The sequence below is a fragment of the Suricata suricatta genome, chromosome X (genome assembly GCF_006229205.1).
Source record: "Suricata suricatta isolate VVHF042 chromosome X, meerkat_22Aug2017_6uvM2_HiC, whole genome shotgun sequence".
Taxonomy (NCBI): Eukaryota; Metazoa; Chordata; class Mammalia; order Carnivora; family Herpestidae; genus Suricata; species Suricata suricatta.
In genome coordinates this window covers 73,152,795-73,178,169 of record NC_043717.1, presented here as the reverse complement: position 1 = coordinate 73,178,169, position 25,375 = coordinate 73,152,795, and the positions used below count along the sequence as shown (strand labels likewise).

General features: G+C 37.8%; 1 long non-coding RNA gene across 1 annotated transcript; it reads right to left on the bottom strand.

Moving 5' to 3' along the window:
* Positions 1 to 4: 4 nt before the first annotated feature.
* On the bottom strand, positions 5 to 24,105 carry LOC115284320. Its single transcript, XR_003905155.1, has 4 exons — positions 24,041 to 24,105; positions 3,815 to 3,902; positions 2,581 to 2,625; positions 5 to 28 (listed from the first exon to the last, which is right to left on the bottom strand). It is a non-coding gene; the product is annotated as an uncharacterized LOC115284320 (long non-coding RNA).
* Between the last annotated feature and the right edge of the window lie 1,270 nt (positions 24,106 to 25,375).

The following is a 25,375-nucleotide window of genomic DNA, read 5'->3' as shown; positions in this document are numbered from 1 at the left end:
AGATGTTTTCTAAATATTTCCCGGTAGTCTAATGAGGTAACACAAAGAGTTAGTAACACAGAATCCTAGACAGCAATACAAATAACAGCTATAACTACTATCACCATCTCCACTTGGAAGTGTTAGAGGGCTCTCCAATTTTACATGTCTAAACCTGAGCTTTGGATTTCTGCATGGCTGCCCCCTGCCAAAAAAAAAAAAAAAACAAAAAACCCACAGTCATGTCATTCCAGTTAAATGATGTCACCCAGTTGCCCAGAAAAATATTAAGAGTCATTCTTTATTTCTTTTTTCCCCTTGAATCCTCCACATCCAATCAATTACCAAGGCCTATCATAAGCCTCCAGTTTATTTATCACTACATTCTCAAATACCAACCAAGTCCAAGACGCTACTAAATCTTTCCTGGACTACTGAAGTAGCCTCCTACTATACAGCTACTCTAGCTTATCTATGGCTCCTCTCCGCACAGCAGCCAACACGATCATCTGAAAGTATCAATTACATCATGGGACTACCATATCCAAAACCTTTCAAAAGCTTTTCATTACACTTCGTATAAAATCCAAAACCTTATCCTACGAGGTATGCCACAAATCACTCTCCTTCTCAGTCCCTAGAGCCACACTAGCCTACTTTTAATTTTTCAAAATGCCATGTTCTTTCCCATTTCAGGGCCTTTCCAGTAGCTATTCTCTCTGCCTGGAACACTCTTTCTGCTCTTTCCTTGGAGAGTTTTTTTTTAATCCTTCAGATCTCAACTTAGACACTACTTCCTAGAAAAGGATTTACCTGACCACCCAATTTAAAGCAGATCCTCTCTATTATTTCCTTTCCCAGCATCCTGTTTTCTCTTTATAGCTCTTATCATAATTAATAGTTGTTTATTTTTTCATTATCCGTCTTTCCCAATAAACAATAATCTACATGAAGACAGGGACCTTATTTGTATTCTTTATCATAATATTCTAAGTACCTGGCATGGTGCCTGGCACATTGTAGACACTCAATAAATAGATTATTGAATATGGTATAAATGCTTTTGAATTAAAAACAAGTTATTTTTACTGCCTATTCTGCCAGATACTCTACTAGGCTCTTTATATACATTTCTGACTGAATTCTTACAATGATCCCATTAAGTAGGTATTATCCACATTTTATGAAGCTAAGGAAACTGAAATTTGTTACCAGGGTGATATGTTTATGGGTATACAATCTCTGCATAAGTCTTGGGCTCAGAAGGACCCATTGGTATAATGCTCTGCTGTTGCTATCTTGAAATTCTTAATATTTTTTGAAGAAGGGGTCCTGTGTTTTCATTTTGTACCATAGCCCATCAATTATGTAGCCAGTCCTGCTTATCACATTAGATAATTTGCCCCAGTTCAATAGTTAGTAAGTGATAGCAACTTTTAAGATTGAGGTTTGTCTAAAGCCATAGTCCATATGCTTAAATACTATACTACATAGCTTTTCAGTTTCAGCAACTAGAAAGAAAAATAATCCAAGGAGTCAGTTATCAAGTTCAAACTTCTGTCAAGTGAATGTCTGTTAGCATTTCTCAAATAAGTGTTCCTTTGAACACGATTTTGCAAGGTATTAGTAAGAGAGCTGTGGAAAAGAAGTCCAGTGGTCAAATAAGTTAAAGGGAATGCACCCTTTATCTCCTTTTAGAGTTTCTCAGTGCATGTAACATGTGAAAGGATATGAAATGACCTATAGTTTTTTAAAAAGGCTGTTTAGGGGCACCTGGGTGGCTCAGTCAGTTGAGTGTCCAGCTTCGGCTCAGGTCATGATCTTGTGGTTCATGGGTTTGAGCCCTGCATCAGGCTCTGTGCTGACAACTAGCTCAGAGCCTGTCTTCAGAGTCTGTGTCTTCCTCACTCTCTGACCCTCCCCTGCTCTCACGCTGTCTCTCTCTCTCTCTCTCAAAAATAAATAAAACACTAAGAAAAAGTTTTTAAAAAAGGCTGTTTAACTTGGCTTAATCCAGCATTTTCTGGTATCAAATGACTATATAACCCTTTCCCAAAAGCAAAGTTATCTTCTGGACAATAATGCTCTGTAGAACTGCTTGGGGAATGCTGGTCTAGGTAATTATTGGCAAATTTCTTCTGTAAAATTCCATAAATAGGCTTTTGGGTCTCTGTTTCAGTTACTCAATCCTGCCATCTTAGCTTGAAGGTAGCCTTAGACAATACATAAATGAATGGGCATCGCTGGTTCTAGTAAAACTTTATTATAATAACAGGCCCCTGGCATGATTTGGCCCAGTAGCTATAATGGCCTCAATTTAGATCACTCCAGAATTGGACAGGTCTATTCTAGCCATAAAGTTCTGTACATCTGGTGCCTGACCACCATCAATAGCTATTCGAATAGCTATTCTATCTGATATAAAATACCAATCTGTTTTAAAAGTTTGGAGCTTCATAAATACTACCAAAAAAAAAACACAATGGTTGCTTCCCAATGAATATGAAGTAAAAAATGTGAGTGGAGTAGGGATGAGAAACCAGGTTTATTGGAGGCACTTTTCACAAAACAAAAAGAGAGTAAAAAGGAGAAGACATCTACCTGTGAGCTCCTTCCATGACAATGAAGTCTGAGATTTAGAAGCATCTGTGGGAGGAAAGAGTTGGGATTAAGAGAAGCACAAATACACCTTCACATCAAAACATGAAATACCCAGAAAATTTACCCACACTGCTACAGCCATTCATGCTGTTCCCCAGACAGAAATACAAGGAAGAAAGTCATCTCACATCTTTTCTAACTCACCCACAAATTTATAACTAATGTGCAACATAAAGTAAAATGTATGACCTTCCCATATATATATTAAGGGTATAAACATTTACATTTAGATGCTCTGTAAGAAAAAATTTAGGCATTAACTTAAAGGCTCATACATTATTTGAAGTCACTGTTTTAGGTATTTTGTTTTCCATTGAACATTAACCTATTCCTTCTGTTGGAACTTCTGTTGAACTTAACTTGTTAATGAGAATGAATAAGGCACTGCTGATGTTAGTGTGACAGATACATACAATTATCTACAATTTGAACACATATACACATATATTCAATCCAAACACATATATAGGTTTCTAGATAGAAATACACAAATGCAGGCACATGTGCCTGCATAGTGCCTGCATACACACACACACACACACACACACACACACACAGCCTCCACATTCCTGTAGGTTTTTAGTACTTGCACACCTTTAAAAGCAAAAGTGAGACTTATACTTGGGAGAAGGTGTGACTAGATGGATGGGAGGAAGCAGAGTCTGGAGAGGCAGATATTAGAAAGTCACAGAAATGGGCAGGCAACTGAGTAGTCTGTTGAAGATAACCAGTTTCTATTCCCCATAACTAAATATTCTTTGGAGCTCAGGAATCAGCCACAAGGGGAAGGACTCCAACAATCTTCACTCTTTGCTCTTTTGTGCTGTCTCCTGTGAAAATCTGTGGTTACAGTAAAGGGAGAGACTTAAGAGTCTTTTAGGATTATAAATGCTTTTGGAATCATGGAAAACAGTAGAAACCATAGTTTCCTCTTCTTTTTTCTTTTTCCTCATTTTGGAAAACACAAAAATTATGGAGACACTTTTAAGAGATTATTAATGGGCAAATAATACTGTGTCCATGTAATATCTCAATATACACACACCTATACACAGGCAACACAATGTTAAAGATTCGAAAAAAATATCCCAAAGTCCGTGAGGAGAAGTAGGAGAAAGAGAATGAACAGGATTACCTAGATTGTACCCTCTTCTTACCTCATTCAGTTACTCACCTTTCTGTTTAGACAATAAACTCCAAGTACAAGCAAGTTCCATATCTTTTCTTTTCTTTTGACTGGTCATCCTGGCAAATCAAGAAGACTAAAATCCAAAACAGAAATGATGACTGAAAGGCCTAAGTGGGAGCCCAGAATAAAAAAGAACTCAAGAAATACTACTCAAGGCATTACAGAGTTGAGGAAAAGAGAAGGCCCAATAAATCAAGTAGATTGTTAGGAAGGGACTATGGGATCACACGAAGATAGATCTAAACCAACAGTCTTCAACTTGAAGAGGTAAAAAACTAAAAGAAGATAGAATGTCTGTAAACATTTGAACAATACAAATATAAGAAATGTGAAATTGGGCCCTCAATTGGGTTACTAAGGGAGCACAGGATTTAGAGAGTACAACCTCTAATGTCTAGGGTCAAGACAAAAAAAAAGAATGTGTCTTTCCACAACATATTTTTGGTGCCATTAATAAAGGAAGAATTCTAAGACCATAGATCAGAATACAGTGATATAAGAGAAAAAGTCTACAGTGTTAGGAGACATTAGAGGCCCTAGTTCCATTTCTGTAACTATCAACCTATGGACCTTGAGTAAGATTCTTCTACTTTCTCTGTTTTATATTCAAAATGGCTGAGGGACTGCTAGCCCAGGTTTCTGTCCAGGTTGAACACAGTAAGATCAGAGGTTCTCGGCCCTAGGTGCACATTAAAGTCACCTTCATGCCACCTTCCAGAATTTTTCCAATATTACTTTTTTCTAATACATTTGAAAGTTTTCTTATGTATAATGCTCAGTGGGTTTTTTTTTTCATTCTTTTCCACCTAAATTGGATTACTGGCTCCAATTCTGAGCCTATGCCATGAACTCTGCAAGTCCACACAACATATGTGGGGTTTATTTTCCCACCGCTTGTCTTTGAGCTCAGCCTTGAGACTTTGTTTGGCTAATAAAGTATATTACTCAAACAGGGTCTTGAAATATTCTTGCACAGTTGGACATGTCTCCTCTTATGATTCTACCACTGGCATGAGATGAGCCATGAGAGACACAAGTGCCAGCTAGTCCAATGGTCTAGGGAGGAATGCATGAAGCAGAGCCACATGAGTTTACTCACAGTCCTGAAGCAGAAAAAGTAGTCACTCTAACCTAAATCAGAGTCGTCTGACAAAGCCCTGCCTAATCAGCTAAATCCCAGCTGGCTTCCAGAAATATGAGGATAAGCGCTTAGTATGTTCTTAGTTTTTCATGCCACTAAGATTTTATAGTCATCGTTATGCATCACTGTGGTGAGAATTAATTGACAGATCTTGCTAGGAAGTAAATGCCTATAGAGTATTTGACATACAAGTGACATTAAATGTTTACAGAATAAATTGAATGAATGAATAAAAGCTTTTTGAAAAAAAAAATCCCAGGCCTGGTCTGCATTCCTGATAAATTAAATCAGAATCTTTGATGATGAGGTTTGGCAGTGATTTTTTTTAAGTGACTGATTCTAATACACAGCCAGGGAAGAGAGCCCCCATTCTAAGATTTAGTTATTTTTGATAGGGGCACATATACCAGTGAAGCACACAGGCTTTAAAACCCAACAGAAAGGTTCAAGCCCTGACTCTACCACTAACTCTGTGACAACCACTGAATTAACATCTCTAAACCTCAGATTCCTCAACTGTTAACCAGGGATAACAGTACTTTTCTTATAAGATTATTATGAAGATTAAATGAGATAATGCATATAAAGTATTCAGTATACTACACGGTACACAGCAAAGGCTCAATAATCCTAAACTATGTTAATATTGGCATTGTTTTATCATTTGATATGCGGGTAGAAATGTCTTTGAACTCACAGAAACCTTACTTAAATTCCATTTCAACTGCTTTCTAGCAATATGACCTTGAGGAAATTGCTTATACTCTGAGACTACAGTAACTTATCTATAAATTATGGTGATAATAATGACTTCATTAATTTGTTGTGAGGATTAAATATGATGACATACATAAAACATTTAGTACAGGACAAAATGCAATATAAATGAATATGAAAGGAAAAATAAGCTGGCATTTCTTGTAACTGACAGGAAGAAGTTACATTCCATTAAAATCTCCACATAACAACTTCATTCTTAGGAGATGGAATGTTCCCAGCACAGTGTTATATTCCCATGCCCTGGACTCTTTTCCCAATTAGTAGGGATATCATGTCCTCCAAAACATAGAAACAGTTCTCTAGTTACAAATTACTCCCAGTAAGTGTTCCTGCCCTCAGGTAATGACGCTGGAGGGATGCATGGCCACCTAGTCTCTTCCTGAAAAATTTCAACCATGCCTATTATTTTATCCTTACAATGTCTTATTGTTTATCCCAGTCTAGCTCTCTACTCTGAGACCTACATTTATACATCCAAAGGCTTACTCAACATCTCCACTTGGTTGTTGACATCCATCTTTTTCTTACCTCCTTTGGTAGCTTTTATTTGGCCTGTCTAGCATTCTTTCCTGATCTGTGTTCTGATAAGAAACCCTATCCCTTTTAGTGGAATAATCAGATTTTCTGTGCCTGAATTTAAAAGTCTGAGTGAAGACAACAAGCACTGAGGTTCTGCTACCCAAATGCTCCAAGCTTCCTTACTTCCTGATCTCCTTTAGGCCTTTTTTTCCAGCACGTCCTTTGGTTTTGTTCAACTCCAGTAGTCTTCCAAAAATCTTTATTTTTGCTTAAGTTGCTCAGAACCAAGTTCTCTTGCTTGCAGCTAAAAAACCCTGATATAGAAATCATACCAGAGAGTGGATTACAGTAAACAGACCTTTGGGAAATTATGGGGGTATTTTATAATTGGTTATTAGACTGAATAAAAGGTGGTGAGATGGTTCAAATTCCAGGACAGCAAAGCAGTATCCATCATACTAGGATCTCCACTAGAACATATTGAATCTTTATGCACAGTAGTAAATGATGCCCTCTCCAAGAAGACAAATCAAAGTAAGATGTCTCCTCTGGGCCCCTGAATTACAAAATGATAAAACGGTGCTTCTTTCTCTGGGCTGGGGCAGCACCAAGCTCAGTGACACAAGTTAGAGAGTAGTATATGGGCTAATTTCAGCCCCCATTCAGACCCTTGGTTGTATGCCTTGCCTTTTCAATCAACAAAGTACACAACTTTTCATGATGACTCTGCATGGTATGCATGCTGCCAAAAATAAGAGAGAAATGCTACAAATTTAAACATCAAATCTTACCTGTAGGCCTAAAATGAGACTGTGTTTTCCTTATTGAGATAAATTCACATATTGTAAAACTCACCCTTTTAAAATGTACAATATAATGATTTGTAGTATCTTCACAAAGTTTTGCAACCATCACTATCTTATTCCAGAACATTTTCATCACCCCAAAATAAACACTGTGCCCATGAAGCAAACACTCCCCGTTCTCCCCACCTCATATCCCCTAACAACAACAATCCTACTTTCTGTCTCTAAGGATTTGCCTATTTTGGGATGTCTCATATAAACAGAATCATACAACAATGGTCTCTTGTGTCTGGCTTCTTTAACTTAGCAGGTTATCAAGGTTCATTCATATAATAATCCACTTCACATTCACTAGGATGGCTATAGTTTTTTAAAATGGAAAATGGTAAGGATGTGGAGTTATATACTGCTCATTGGAATATAAAAAGGTGCAGCAATGGTGGAAAAGCTTGGCAGTACCTCAATAAGTTACACATACAATTACTGTATGACCTAGCAATTCCACTCCCAGGTATATATCCAGAAGTTGAAAACATGTACTTAAACAAAATTTTGCACAAGGATATTCATAGTAAGTAGCACTATATACAGTACTAGGGAGGTCAAAACAACCCCAGTATCCATCAACTGATGAACCAATAAACTAAATATGGTATATACTTACAATGAAATATTATTCAGCCATAAAAAGGAACAAAATATTGATATATGCTACAACATGGATAAACCCTGAAAGCATTATGATAAATGAAAGAAGCCAGACACAAAAGGCCACATACTGCATGATTCCAGTTATATGAAATGCACAGAAAAGACAAATTCATAGATACAGAAAGTACATTTAGTGGTTGCTAGGCATTGGGAGAAAGGAGGAATTGATACTAACCCCTAATGGTTACAAGACTTCTAGTTGGGGTGTTGGACATATTCTCGAATTAGATACTGGTGATGGTTACACAGCATTGTAAACATACTAGAAATTACTAAATTATACACTTTATTTTTTTAACTTTATTTTTTTTGACTGTTTATATTTACATATTTTATTATTTATTTATTTTTAAATAGTTTATTACTAAGTTGGATTCCATATAACACCCAGTGTTCTTCCCCATAAGTGCCCCTCTCCATGACCATCACCCCCTTCCCCTTCCCTCCTCTCTCTTCAGCCCTCAGTTTGTTCTCAGCATTCAAAAGTCTATCATGATTTGCCTCACTCCCTCTCCTCGACTCTTCCCCCCCCTTTCCCCTTCCCATGGCTCTCTGTTCAATTTTTCCCGTTAGACCTATGAGTGAAAACATATAGTATCTTTCCTTCTCCACCTAACTTATTTTGCTTAGTATGACTCCCTCCAGGTCCATCCATTTTGGTACAAATGGCCAGAATTCATTCTTTCTCATTGCCATGTACTACTCCATTGTGTGTGTGTATATATATATATATATATATATATATATATATATATATATACACACACGTATATACGTGTATATATATATACATATATATGTATATATATATATGTATATATATATACACCACATCTTCTTGATCCACTAATCAGGTGATGGACATTTAAGCTCTTTCCATGTTTTGGCTATTGTAGAAAGTGCTGCTATGACCATTGGGGTACATGTGCTCCTATGCATCAGCACTTCTGTATCCCCTGGGTAGATCCCCAGCAGTGCTATTGCTGGGTCATAGGGGAGTTCCATTGATAGTTTTTTGAGGAACCTCCACAGGGTGGATTTTATAGTATGTAAATAAAATCAATATCAATTCAATAAAATCAATAAATCAAACTTACTGGGGTAATCATTTTGCAATATACATATATCAAATCATTATGTTGTACACATAAAACTAATACAATATTATGTCAATTTTATCTCAATTAACAAAAATAATCAATTATCAAAGTAGAAAAAAGTTAATAAAAAATACAACTATAAAAGAAAATAAGAAAGTGGAAACAACCCAAATATCCATCTATGGATAAATGGATAAATAAAATGTGGTATACATATATATATGTATGTGTGTGTATATAAATACACACAATGAAATATTATTTAGCCTTTAAAAGGAAAAGTCTGAAACATGCTACATGGATGAACCTTGAACACACCATGCGAAGTGAAATAAGCCTGACATAAAAGAATAAATATCATATAATTCCACTTCAATGTGGAATACAGACTAGACAAATTCATAGAGTTCACGAAGTAGAATGATGGTTACCAGGGGCTGAGAGGAAAGGGCAGTAGGGAATTGTTTAATGACCACAGAGCTTCAGTTTGTAAAGATGAAAAAGTTGTGGAGATGGATAGTGATGATGGTTGCACAACAATGTGAATGTACTTAATTCCACTGAACTGTATACTTAAAAAGGACTAAAGTGATCAATTTATGTTATGTATGTTTTATCACAATAAAAAAGAAAATGGGCAAAATATTTGAACAGATCTTTCACAAAGAAAGATATATAAATAGCTAACAGCACATGAAAAGATACTCAACATAAAAAAATAAAAAAAGATGCTCAACACCATTAGTCATTAAGGAAAGGCAAGTAAAAACTACAATGATGTACCATGTCACACCCACCAGAATGCTTAAAATTAATAAGACAGATCCTGCCAAATATTTATAAGGATCTTGGTGGGAGAGGAAAATGGTACAAAGATGCGGCAGTTTCAAATAAAACAAATCATACACCTATCCTATGACCCAGCAATTCCATTCTTAGGTATTTACCACAAAATATATATATGTTCACAAAATAATTATACAAGAATGTCTACAGTAGTTTTATTCACAATAACTCAAACTACAAACACCCCAGGTATCCATCAACACAAGAATGTATAAGCAAACTGTGATCTATCTATCCATACAGTGGAATATTAATCAGCAATAAAAAGGAATGAAGTACCGATACAAGCAACAATGTGCATGAATCATGCAGAGAGAGCTTTACACACAAGAGTGCATACAGTGTAATCCCATTTATATGAATTTCTAAAATGTGCAAAACTAATCTAACACAATAACTCACTACTTCCAGTGCGGAAGTAGAGGTGGGAATTAACTGCAAAAGGGGATTCTCTGATATGACAAATGTTTTGGATCTTGATAGAGGTACTGGTTATGTCAGTTATCAAAACTTATCCAATGGAACACATGAGTTTTGTATTTCACTATAAGTAAATTTTATCTTTAAAAAATCATAAGGAAATATTGAACTCTGACTCATGAAATATGTGTGAAAGGGGTGAACTGAAGTGCAAATTATTCTGAATGCATCAAAAAATAAAATGGATTGATGAGTAGACAGATATGCAATAAAGCACAGGGCAAAATGTTAAAAATTTTAGAACCTAAGTGTTAGGGATATGGATATTCACTGAATATTTCTGTAAATTTGAAAAGTATAAAAATACAAGGGGAAAAAAACTTGTGGGATGTGGTAACAGAAGTTTATAGCCTTAACTGCATTTACTAGAAATCTATAAAAATTGAAAGTAAAAGAACTTTTGATTTAAAAAGCAAGAGATCAAAAGGAAACAGAACTTAAGATAAAATCAATCTTCAATCCATACCAATCTGTCCAATCCAATCTGTCACCTCCATCTGTTAGAATGGCTGAGACCACAAAGACAAGAAATAAGAAGTGTTGGTGAAAGTGTGAAGAAAAGGGACCCCCTGTGCACTATTGGTGGGAATGTAACCTGATGCCCTACTATGGAAAACAGTATGGAAGCTCCTTTAAAAATTAAAAATAGAGGAGCGCCTGGGTGGCTCAGTCGGTTAATCATCCAGCTTCGGCACATGTCATGATCTCAGGGCCCGTAAGTTCGAGCCCTGTGTTGGGCTCTGTTTTGACAGCTCAGAGTGTGAAGCCTACTTCAGAATCTGTGTCTCCCTCAAAGGAGGCAAGATGACAGAGAAATAGGGAGTTCTGTACTTGATGGGCTGAAGCCAAAGGATGTGAACCCTTTGTCTGGGAGGAAAAGAAACAGGAGTCCACTAAGAAGACAGGCTCATAGGTGCGTGATTGCAAACTGGGGAAGATAAAAATGGGCCAGGACAAGGAGGCATGGAAGGGAGGGAGGCCCCCTCAGCTGAGAGACAAGGGGAAGAGAGAGCTGCTAAAACAGCTCATAGAATTGTCCCTGGAGAAGAGAAAAACCTCAACCCAGGACGGAGAGGGATACTATCATCCCATCTTTAACTGCAAGGCATTGGGAGAGAGATCCTATTGCTAAATGTGGAGCTTTCTTTGGGCTGGGTGCCCCGGTCCCAGAAATTCCCTCTGGAATAGACTCTACGCAAGGGACTCAGTCCGCATCAGAAGGAACCGCTCTCCTACTCCCTCTACTTGATCCCCAGGTAGGAAGTGCCCTGGCCTATGGGATTACATTTTGGGCGGCATCATTAAAGCATGTGGACTAAGATCTAGAAATGAGGATGGGCGCGGGACATAGAGCACGGCTCACCTTGGCTGCACCCGCGCACAGGGAGATGGGACCCAAAAGAGTGAATTGCAATGCTTGGAGAAGGGACTGGGGGGGCCACCATTTTCCTCCCCATAACTACCAGGGAAGGGCCTCAGGGACCGGCCGAGGGACTCACAGTGAAGGCAAGGACACCAACCATGTCCATCCGTGCTGGAGGGCTGCTCTTTTATAAGCAAGCCTAGGGCAAGACCAGCATTGAAGCACTGCATTGATTAACTCTAGATCAATTCTTGCAATTCAGATATATTCTCCCTTATCTCATCCTTATCTCTCCCCTCCACTGGACTGGGTACTCTAGTGATAGGTTTGCTTAAACAGTCACGTTTAATCCATTCTCTTGATGCAAATTCTACACCTCCATCATTACCTTCCATTCTCTCTCTCTCTCTGAAAAAAATCAGACTGTATAGTTTCTCTGGGTAACATTATCTTCCTTTCATTCTCCTCGTCTCCTCTCATATTCTCCTTTTTCTCACTCTGAATTATGCCTTTTAGGATCTCTGCCTGGTCAATGTTCATTTATCTTTCTCCCCACCCCTGTCATTTCTCTCTTTGTGTATGCTCTTCAATCAGAACTGCCTCTACCCTGCTATTTATTTATAGCTGGGATGTCTGATTGTATGCTTTTAGACTGCCCTTTGACTTTTGTTGTCTTTGTTTTGTTTTTCCTTTCGGTTTGCTTGTTTGTTTGAATTGTCAGAGTGTTTGCACGTTTTTGTGCCCTGTTTCTTTGTCTGCTTTTCGTTCTAGGGCTACCTCAAGAAACAAGCCAAAGTAAACATGGTGGGGAGTCCCAAATATAACTACAAGTATGGAAACAAAATAACCAAAAGCACAACAAGAGAGACCAAGGGACACCATTAAAAGAACACTTCCTGAATGGACAGGCCATAAATAGTCAATGAGCCTCCCTTAATATAGCAGAACTTGCAGGTACAGAGCATATAATAAGCTTTTAAAAACACACAAGAGACAGAAAGCAAGCCAAAATGATGAAACGGAAGAACTCTCCTGTAAAGAAATTCCAGGAAGAAGTGACAGCTCAAGAATTGGTCAAAACAGATATAAGCAACATAAGTGAAAAAGAATTTAGAACAATAGTCATATAATTAATTGCTGGGCTTGAAAAAGGCATGGAAGACACCAGAGAAGCTATTGCTACAAAGACTATGGACCTTAAAAATAGTTGTGATGAATTTAAAAAAATGCTATAAATGAGGTGCATAATAAAATGGAGGTGGCCACTGCCTGGACTGAAGAAACAGAGAGGAGAATAGGTGAATTAGAAGACACGGTTATAGAAAAAGAGGAAGCTGAGAAAAAGAGAGATAAATTGATCCAGAAGCACAAAAGGAGAATTTAAGAACTGAGTGATGCAATCAAATGGAACAATATCCGTATCATAGGAATTCCACAAAAAGAAGAAGAGAGAGAAAGGGGCTGAAGGGGTACTTGAACAAATTATGGCCAAGAACTTCCCCATTCTGGGGAAGGAAACAGACATTGAAATCCAAGAAGCACAGAGAACTCCCCTTAGTCATAACTTGAATCGATCTTCTACATGACATATCATAGTGAAATAGGCAAAATATAAGGATAAAGAGAGAATTCTGAAAGCAGCTAGGGATAAAAGGGCTCTAACATACAAAGTAAGACATATCAGGGTGGTTGCAGACCTATCTACTGAAACTTGGCAGGCCAGAAAAGAATGGCAGGAAATCTTCAATGTGATGGACAGAAAAAAATATGCAGTCAAGAATCCTCTATCCAGCAAGCCTCACATTCAGAATAGAGGGAGAGATAAAGGTTTTCCCTAACACAAAAAAAGTTGAAAGAATACATCACCACTAAACCAGCCCTACAAGAAACACTAAGGGGGACTCTACGTGGAAAATGTTGCAAGGAACACAAGGTACCAGAGACACCACTACAAGCATGAATCCTACAGAGAACACAATGACTCTAAACCCATATTTTTCAATAATAATACTGAATGTAAATGGAATAAATGCTCCAATAAAAAGACATAGGGTATCAGAACGGATAAGAAAACAAAATCCATCTATTTGCTATCGACAAGAGACTCATTTTAGACCTGAGGTCACCTTCAGATTGAAAGTAAGGGGATGGAGAAATATCTATCATGCTACTGGAAGTCAAAAGAAAGCTGGAGTAGCCATACATATATCGGACAAACTGGACTTTATTTTTTTTATGTTTATTTATATTGAGACAGAAAGAAACAGAACATGAGTGGGGGACCGACAGAGAGAGAGGGAGATACAGAATCTGAAGCAGACTTCAGGCTCTAAGCTGTCAGCACAGACCCTGACGTGGGGCTCAAACCCACAAACCATGAGATCATGACCTGAGCCACAGTCAGTTGCTTAACCAACTGATCCAGGCACCCCTAAACTGGGCTTTAAAGTAAAGGTAGTAACAAGAGATGAAGAAGGGCATTATATAATTACAAGGTCTATCCATCAGAAAGAGCTAACAATTATAAACGTCTACGCACCAAATTCGGGGGTACCCAAATACATAAAACAATCACAAACAGAAACAATCTTATTGATAATAATGTGCTAACTGCAGGGGACTTTAATACTCCACTTACAGCAATGGAGAGATAAACCAGACAGAAAATCACTAAAGCAACAATGGACCTAAACAACACATTGGACCAGCTGGATTTGACGGATCTATTTAGAACTCTACATCCTGAGGCTATGGAATTCACTCTCTTCTCGAGAGCACATGGCACATTCTCCAAGACAGATCACATACTGGGTCATAAAGCAGCCCTCCATAAATATAAAAGAACTGAGATCAGACCATGCACATTTTCAGATCATAATGCTATGAAACTTGAAATCAATCACAGGAAAAAGTCTAGAAAACCTCCAAAATATGGAAGTTAAAGAACACCCTACTAAAGAGCAAATGGGCCAATCAGGCAATTAGAGAAGAAATTGAAAAATATATGGAAACAAATGAAAATTAAAATACAACAATCCAAACTCTTTGGCAGTCAGCAAAGGCAGTCCTAAGAGGAAAGTACACTGCAATTCAGGCCTATTTCAAGAAACTAGAAAAAGCACAAATTCAAAATCTAACAGTGCACCTAAAGGAACTAGAAGCAGAGCAGCAAGAACATCCTAAACTCAGCAGCAGAAGCGAACTAATAAGGAACAAGGCAGAAATAAACAACATAGAATCCAAAAAAAAAAAAAAAAACAAACAGCTGAACAAATCAATGAAACCAAGAGTTGGTTTTTTGAAAAAAAATAAACAAAATTTATAAACCTCTAGCCAGGCTTCTCAAAAAGAAATGAAAGAGCACCCAAACAGACAAAATGATGAATGAAAAATGGATTTATTACAACCAATCCCTCAGAAATACAAGCAATCATCAGGGAATACTATGAAAACCTATATGCCAACAAACTGGACAACCTACAAGAAATGGACAAATTCCTAAACACACACACACTGCCTAGTTCAAATGGGAAGAGATAGAAAATCTGAACAGATCCATACCTAGTGAAGAAACTGAATCCATTATCAAAAATCTCCCAACAAATACAAGCCTTGGACCAGCTGACTTCCCTGGAGAATTCTATCAGACATTTAAATCAGAATTAATACCCATTCTTCCCAAGCTGTTCCAAAAATAGAAACGGAAGAAAAACTTCCAGACTCATTCTACAAAGCCAGCTTCACTTGATTCCCAAACCAGACAGAGACCCAACAAAAAAGAGAACTACAGGCCAATATCTTTGATGAATATGGATGCAAAAATACTCAACAAGATACTAGCAAATGGAATTAAATAGCATATAAAATAATTATCCACCATGATCAAGTGGGATTCATTCCTGGGTTACAGGGCTGGTTCAATATCCACAAATCCATCAATGTGATATATCATATTAACAAAAGAAAAGATAAAAACCATATGATCTTGTCAATAGATGCAGAAAAAACATTTGACAAAATTCAGCGTCCTCTCTTAATAAAAACTCTCAAGAAAGCTGGGATAGAAGCAACTTACTTAAACATCATTAAAGCCATTTATGAAAAGCCCACAGCTAATATCATCCACAATGGGGAAAAAGTGAGAGCTTTCCCCCTGAGATCAGGAAAACGACAGGGATGTCCAATCTCACCACTGCTGTTTAACATAGTGCTGGAAGTCCTAGTATCAGCAATCAGACAACAAAAGGAAATAAAAAGCATCAGTTTTGGCAAAGATGAAGTCAAACTTTCACTTTTCCAAGATGACACGATACTCTACATGGAAAACCCGACAGACTACACCAAAAGTCTACTAGAACTGATCCATGAATTCAGCAAAGTCACAGGGAACAAAATCAACATACAGAAATCAGTTGCATTTTTATACACCAATAATGAAGCAACAGAAAGAGAAATCAAGAAATCGATTCCATTCACAATTGCACAAAAAACCATAAAATACCTAAGAAAAACCTAACCAAAGCTGTAAAAGATCTGTACGATGAAAATTATAGAAAACTTATAAAGGAAATTGAAGAAGACATATAGAAATCGAAAAACATTCCATGCTCATGGATCAGAAGAATAAATATTGTTAAAATGTCATTACTATCCAAAGCAATCTACACATTCAATGCAATCCCCATCAAAATTGCACCAGCATTCTTCTCACAGCTAGAACAAACTGTCCTAAAATTGGTATGGAACCACAGAAGACCCCGAATTGCCAAAGTAAAATTGAAGGACGAAACCAAAATGGGAGGCATCACAATCCAAGACTTTAGCCTCTACTACAAAGCTGTCATCATCAAGACAGTATGGTATTGACACAAAAACAGACACATAGACCAACGGAATAGAATAGAGAACCCAGAACTGGACCCTCAAATGTATTGCCAATTCATCTTTGACAAAGCAGGAAAGAATATCCAATGGAAAAAAGACTGCCTCTTTATCAGGTGGTGCTGGGAGAACTGGACAGCCACATGCAGAAGAATGAAACTAGACCACTTTCTTACACTATACACAAAAATAAACTCAAAATGACTGTGGATTCTGTGTCTCCCTCTCTCTCTCTCTGCCCCTCCCCCACTCATGCTGTATCTGTCTCAAAAATAAACATAAACATTTTAAATAGAACTACTATATGATCCAGCAATTCCACTTCTGTGCATTCATTTAATTAAAACAACAACACTAGCTTGAAAAGATATATTCACCTAATGTTCACTAGCATTATTTGCATTAGGCAAGATAAGGAAACAACCTAAGTGCCCACTAATGGTTGAGATAGACAAATAGATAGATAATGGAATATTATTCAGCCAAAAAAAGAATGACATTTTGCTGTTGGAGGAAATCATCAAAAGGATGTCACCTCCAGCTGACCCATGAACTGGACCAGGGCAACTGGAGGCTCCTTGCTCCCTCCCCCATCCATGGAATGTGCATTCTGCTTGCCTTCCCAACTCCCAGAAGGTGTTCCAAGGACATAGCCTTGAGAGAGTAAGGTGCTGTTGGGTCCATTTGGATGATATACATGACTAAACCACCTTGACGCTTCTATATAAACTTAAGATTCTGGTTAGGCAGATCTGGAGATCTACTTCTCTTGCAACTGCCCAAGACAAGTCTCATATATAAGTTACCTTGCTTATTAAACCTGCCACCTACAAATCTGAAGTAGTCTGCCTCTTCCTTCAGTCACTCCTGCCCTCCATGTATGGGGGCCAGTTTCATATTACAGTCAGGAAAGCTCCCAGGGCTGCAAACAAATACCTGCCATCTTCAACAACATGGATGGACCTTGAGGGCATTATGCTAAGTGAAATAAGTCAGAGGAAGACAAAAACTATATGATCTCACTTATATGTGGAATCTAAAAAAAATCAAAACTAGCCCATAGATACACAGACAGATTCCTGGCTGCCAGAAGCACTGGGTAGTGGGTGGGTGAAATGGGTGAATGGAGTCAAAAGGTACAAGCTTCCAGTTATAGAATAAATAAGTCATGGGGATATAATGTACAGTACAGAAACTATGGTTAATAATACTAAATTGCATATTTGAAAGCTGATAAGAGAATAGATCTTAAATGTTCTCATCACAAGAAAAAAATTATATGGTGACAGATGTTAACTAGACTTATTGTGGTGATCATTTTACAATATACACAAATATCAAATCATTATGTTGTATATCTGAAACTAATATAATGTTGTTTGTTAATTATACCTCAATTAAAAAAACAATAACTACTAAAATAGAAAGTAAACAACAATAAAACAATACAGCAGATCAATAAAAGGAAATGATAGTTCACTGAAAAGACTAATAAAGTGAATAAATTTTTATCAAGTATGATTTCAAAAAGAAGACACAAATTAAAATAAAGGAAGTCAAACTACCAAAACAGAGATTTAAAATTTATCAAAAAAGTACTATATATACTTTTATACCAACAATTTAAAACATCTAGGTGAAATGAATAATTTTCAAGAAAATAAATAACCACAGCTGACCTAAGGAAAAAAAACTTAAATAGGCCAATTATTCATAAAAGAATGTGAAATAATAATAATCTGCTTCAAAAGTCACTAGCCCCAAAAAGGTTTGTAGGAGTTTGACCAGCTAGCTAAGAACAGGTTATTCAAACTTTACATAAAATTTTCCATTGAAAAGTAAAAGAAGGGAAATGACACTGAACAGTTATAAGGTTAGTATTATCTTGATATCAAAACTGCAAAGTAAAAGCAAAAGAAATTATAGACCCATCTCACTTATGAACTTAGATATAAAATGCATAACTTTAATATCAAAAATCAAACAAGCACAAGACAACTATAGGCCGTTATTTTTTTAATAGGTGTGCCCACGGCTCTTTTGGTAGGACAATTCTTCCTTTAGCATCCCTGATCCTCATCTACTAAATACCAGTAGGACTCCCCCACATACACCCAGAAAACTGACAACTAAAAGCACTTCCAGACATTTCCAAATGCCCCATAGAGGGGCAGTCCAGCCCCAGGCTGAAAATCAACCCTACAGACAATCTCACTTGTAAGTACAGATACAAAGCTGCTAAATAAAATATTAGTACCTCAAATTCCATAGTACATTTTAAAAGGTACATCATTAATCATAGTTTAATACTAGAAACACAGGGAAGCTTAAACATTTACAGATTTGTCAGTAGGGAACAGGGCACCAACTCCTTACTTGGAAAATAGCCAATTAAGGGAAAGAGTTAAGCACTTATCTTGTCTTTTCTATAGACACCGTATTTTAGGCTTACCAAATAACCCTAGTAGATGAGGGATAGTTCTTCAAGAGTGGTGTGCTAGCTAATAAATGCTGAAAAATGATGGAATTAGGATCATTACTATGAAATAACTGATTCAGATAACAATTATCAAATGGATGGTAAAACCATTAGATGAAAAGATGATGAAAAGTGAAGGAATAAGACTATCACCATTTCAATTCTCCTTCAGTATAACTAAAAGTAAGACAAGCAGACTGGAAAAGGAAGTACACAGTGTCAACGATGAAATAGTCTCACCAAATAATAAAAAACCTGAATCTAATCAAAAGTTTAGATCTAACTTCGAATCCACAGGAAACATGGGTAGGCAATACAAAAATAAGTAAAATAGCACCTCAAGGTGCCAAATCCATATCATGGGAGAGTCTTCAGGTCAAATGGCAGGTGTTTTCAAAAAATCAATGGTATGAAAATAAAAAGAGGAGGCTATTGCTCTGTTTTGGCTTTTTAAAATCCTGAAAGAAACTTAAGAGATATAACCTAATACAACAAGTTAACCTTGGTTCAATCCTGATTGAAAAAAACTCCAATGGTTAAAAATATTTTTAGACAACTGGAAAAATCTGCATATGTGTTGGGTATTGGTGTGATAATGGAATTATGATTACATGAGATGTCCTTCATGCCATAATTTTTTATATTGCATACTGCAATATTTAGGAGTGAAGTCATATGACATTCATGATTAGCCTAAACATCCCAGCACAAGACAGAGGAGGGGGAATAGCTGAACCAATTATGGTGAATGTTGATGGCTACTGAAGTTGAATAATGGGTTAATGGAGTCTATTTTACTCTCTATTGTCATTTTGTTTGGAAAATTTCATAACAGGAAGTTTTAAAAACACTATCAATGCAGTTCAATGCATTAACAATTTAAAGGACACAAAACTGTATGTCCAACTTATAGGTAAAAAAGCAAATGACAAAATTTCATACCCATTCTTGCTTTTAAAAGGTAAGCCTCAAAAAAGTAAACATTAAAGAAAACCTATTTAATTTAATAAAGAGCCACTGCCAGAGACCCACAGTAAGCATCATACTTGACGAAATTTTAGGAGCATTCCTACTAAAGGGAGGGATAAGATAAGGATATCTGATATCACTGCTTCTATTCAATCTTACATGGGGGTCCTAGCCAATGCATGGGGGTAAAAAAATGCACACAGTCTACAGACTGAAGACAAAGAGACAAAACAATAAATATTTGCACATAATGTTTGCCTACCTAGAAAATCCAATATAATCAATGAACAAACTATTAGAAATAAAATAGAATTCAGTAAAGTTGTTAGACACATACATGATTTCATACAAAAGCCAATAGTTTTCTTATGCACCCATAGTAATTATAAAATTAAAGAAAAAGATCCTATTAATAGCAGCAACAAAAACTATAAAGTATGTAGAAATGACCCAAATGAGGTATGTTCAAGATATTTATGGAGAAAATTATAAAACATAAAATAACATAAAAATTTGAATAAATGGAGAGCCACACTTTGTTTATTCATATAAAGGAAGACTCAATGTAAAGATGCAACTTCTCCCCAGTTAAATCTGTAAACTCAATGTAGTGTCAACAAAGATGCCAATAAGATTCTACATAGGTATGATTATCTCACTCTAATATCTATATAACAGTAAATATGCAAGCATAACAAAAAATGTGAAAGAAAAAAGTCTGATATTAAACATTATAAAACTACAGAAATTAAAAATGTGGTGTGAACCCAGGCATAAATAAATGGATCTGTAGACCCAAATAGAGAATCCTGAAATAAACCTGAAGTATGCATAAAAATGTGGTATTGATGAAAGACGGCATTTAGAAGTCAGTAGAGAAAGGAGAAAGGTATGTACAACGATTTACATTGCAGCACACTTTGTATGAGCAACAAGCTGAAAATAATCATGTTAGTAAGGAAACTGCTGCTACACAACTCACAGCCTATCAATTCTGCAGAACACTGGGCAATAGTGAAAAAGAACAAGCTGGATTTATATGTACTAACATGAAAAATTCTCAGACATATGTTGGTTGAAAGTAGCATGTAGCAGAGCAATACATATAAGCATTATATAATTTATATTTTTTAATAATGCTAAATAATAGTATATATTCTGTGTGGGGGATGTGGGGAAGAGGGAGAGAGATAATGAAAATAGATATGAATAGAAAAAGGTTTAAGAGAAATTAAGTCAAACAGTGAGAGGAGGAGAGGCAGAGTGGAAAGCAATGATGACAAAAGGTTTTAGCCTTTCTGTAACATTCTAATTCTTTGAAAGAAAAACATAGAGGCGCCTGAGTGACTTAGTCAGTTGAGCTCAGGTCATAATCTCATGATTCATGGGATCCAACCCCATGTCGGGTTCCACACTGAGCATGGAACCTGTTTGGGAATCTTTCTCTCCCTCTTTCTCTGTGCCTCCCCTACTCACACACTCTCTCTCAAAATAAATAATGAACTTAAAAAGGGAAAAAATATATGAATTCGTGTGTCATATGTGAATTAAGTCAATAAATTAATAAATAACAAACTTAAAAGTTGCATAACAATATGAATGAGTCCAGTTATGTGAAAAATTCTTTTTGTGTATAAGTACGTATTTTTTTAATATAAATGCATGGAAAGGATACTGTAAAGATACTCAAACTATTGATGGTTTTGGTTTTTTTTTGTGTGTGTGGGATGGCAAATAAAGAGGGAACAGAAAAGGCAAGTTTTAAGATTTACTCTCTATATACCTGGATATTGTTCTGATCTTTTAGCATGAAAATATACTTCTATATTATTGAGAAATTAAAAAAATAAAAGACACAGAGGGGCGCCTGGGTGGCTCAGTCGGTTAGGCATCCAACTTTGTCTCAGGTCATATCACACGGTTCGTGAGTTCAAGCCCTGAGTCAGGCTCCGTGCTGACGACTGAGGGTCTGGAACCTGCTTTAGATTCTGTGTCCCCCCCGCACCTTCTGCCTCTCCCCCACTCTTGCTGTCTCTCTTTCAAAATAAATAAATAAACTTTAAAAAATCATTAATAAATAAATAAATAATAAAGACATGGAAAAAGCCAAAGGCATATTGTTAAGTGGAAAAAAACAGTTGCTATAATATATATATCATATAGTTATATTATAAATACTGCATATAATATACTATACATACATACTATATCTACTATAGTATTATACTATACATACTATAATAATGTATACATGTATTATATATGTGTGTATATACATACTTATATTCTAATGTACATGCACACACAAAAATATAAACTAGATTTTCACAATTTACATACTTCTGTGCTTGATTATTTTTTATAATGAGCATATCGTTATGCATTAAGAAATATTATAATTATTTTGCAATATATACATACATCAAATTATTATGTTATACACCTTACACTTCCATAATGTTATATATCAATCATATCTCAATAAAACTGGGGCAGGGAGAATTAACATACAAATACAGAGAACTCTGATTATGTCATTCACCTAATCAAAACTGTTTAATACAATTATTCCTTTTGCTCCTAGAATAAAGCCTAAAATAGTTAAGTAGGATTGCCATTCAGCCTCAGCTCACTTACTCTCTCCCTTGCTTAATATGCTCTAGTCATAGGAGACACTTTCCAGTTTTTCAAGTCCCTTATACATGTTCTAGCTTCAGGTCTCTGCACACCCTATTTATTTCCTCGACCTGGAACACCTCCTCCACGCACCCCTCTTCCACCTCCCTCTACCCCAACTGATCCTTCAGTTCTCATCACCTCCTCAGGGAAGCTTTCCCTGATCTTTTGGTCAGGTCCTCCTGCTATAAGCCCTTAGGGAACCCTTCTTTTTTTAAATTTTTAATGTTTATTTATTCTTGAGATAGAGTGTGAGGAGGGGAAGAGCAGAGAGAGAGGGAGACACAGGATCTGAAGCAGGCCCAGGCTCTGAGCTGTCAGCACAAAACCCGACATGGGGCTCCAACTCACAAACCATGACCTGAGCCGAAGTTGGAAGCCTAACCTACTGAGCCGCCCAGGCACCCCAAACCCTTCTTTTTCCTTCATAGTTCTCACAGTTTGCTGTCTTCTATTTATAGGATGGAATTATTAATGCCATTTATCACTCTGACTAGACTAGAAGCTCCATGAGAGCAGGATTGTTCTCTGTCTTGTAATATCCCGACATCTAACAAGGGCTCAGTAAATATTTGTAAAATAAATTACTGTCCCTTGTTAATCAGGGCAGACCTTGGCTTTGGCACTAGCTCCATTTTCCTCTCCATTCCAACCCCTGCCATCCATTATGACTATGGATGACTCATGCAAAGCTTCAGCCTCCCTGCCCCTTGATCTCTATTTCTACAATCTCTGATCACATGTCATTTCACATGCCATTTCTAGCCATTAGAGTTCAGACTACCTGCTAAAGGTGGAACTTTTCCACTTGATAATTCCTGAACTCCATTCTCAGTTTCTGGCTACAACTTCCCAACCTTATTAATTCTTGGCACTTAGAAGAGTGCCCACACATTCTCATCAAGATCTCCCATTCTTTGACTTCTTCCATTCTCCAGCTCATTACCACCTCATTGCTTTACTCTGTAGCCAGTCTACACTCCATGGTATACCACTGCAACTACTCTCGTTAGCAGCCTCACTTTCCTTGACATTTTTAATCTCACATTTACTAAAAAGTTACTATGGGCCACTCTGCATGCATTATCTCTGTAACTTCTCACAACTCCTATGTATGAGTTGAAGACCATCATTGTCCCTCTTACAGATAAGAAAAAGGATTTTTTTAAAGGGAAAGGATTCTTAAAGAGATGAAATAACTTGTTGAGGGTCACACGACCAGAAAGTGGTGGAGTAGGGTGGAGCTGAGATGTGAATGAGATCTGCCAAACCTCAAGGTCAATGCTCTGAACGAGTAGGTTAGTCACTCAGAGGGAAAGACATGGAGAATGAACCACAGGAGGAAAGAGGGCAAGTGTGAAGGCTTGAAGACCAATGCAGCAATCCACCTGAGAGTTGATGGTGGGCTAATCACTTTCTACTTCAACATTGCAAAGAATTCAAATTAAAGTGCCACTTACTTCAGGCGTATGACTTTACAGGATGGTGCTTGGTGGGCTTTGTATGCAAATGACACAACTAGGTGTGCCTAGAAGAGACCAAAAAGAAATCATCAATTTAATACACTCTTCCAGAATAAAATGTTTAATGTTTACTTTAACACATATATATATTTCTACTTATGCTGTCGTTTACTAAATGCTTCCGTGTGCTGGGAATTTATTGTATCCTTAATTACACTTGCAACAACCCCATGAGCTACTATCCCATTTTGTAAGTGAGGAAAGTGACCCCAGGAAGATGAGGGACAACTGCTTCAGGTCCCAAACGTTAGCTCATGACAAACATGGGATCAGAACCCAAGCCCACTGGTCTCCTGGCCACTTTCCCCAAAAAACACCAACTCGAGGGTCACCCTCCCACACTCCACACTGGCTGTGGAGAACCCTGGGTGGGAATCAAACAAGGGCGCGCTCCTAATTCCTGCGTAGCAAATTTAGCAAGGCATTGGCCAGCAGGTCTGAGGCTACTGAGATGGCCCCGCATGCCGGGGCTTCTTCAGGGGACGGTCAAGAGATCCCCTCCTGCAGTAGTTCATGGCGGGGGGGGGGGTGAGGGTGAGGATCCCTCCCTGTCGCTCGTCTCCGAGGGCCACCGGGTCCCAGAGGCACAGCAAAACCCGGCCTCGAAGCCACACGGAGCCCAGAACCCGGGGCAGTCCTGCAGGGAGAGCAGACAACAGCTCCATCACCTGTTCTCTTCCTCCTCTCACACAATCAAAGCCCGAATGGCAAATCCCTAAGTGACCTATTTGGGGCTTCTCTCCGCTTGAAGCCACAATCTGGGGGCCACGTATGGCCGTCCGCGGGCCCAGGAGCCCTCTCTGCCTACATGCATACCGTGTGCTTTCTTTCTTTTTTAGAGATGGTCAGTAGTATTCCCCGATTTTCAAAGCGGTCATGTCTTCCCTCCCTCCCCGGCTTAAAAAAGCTAAAAGTTAAGAGTCATGACTTTCGGCTCCGTGAGCCCGAGTTCCTCGGACATCTTTACCTCAGTCTCGCGCGCACGCAGTGTCTGTCCCACCCCCGTCGTCAGTCAGCGGTCCTTTCCGTTCACCCGCCCCCCGACGCACGCCTACACGCAAGCACCCCACACGCACGTACCCCCACACGCACGCGCCCCGCGCACGCGCTGCCATTCTCCACACTCGCTTCCATACACACCCCTGTAGTTCGCGACAGGCGCGCGTCTCCCGCACGCCGCTCCGCACCAACTCATTGCAGCACACAGGCGCCTCCCCACAGAGGCACCTCCGCACACCCCACCACAAGTGCGCATCTCCCTCTTCCAGTTCG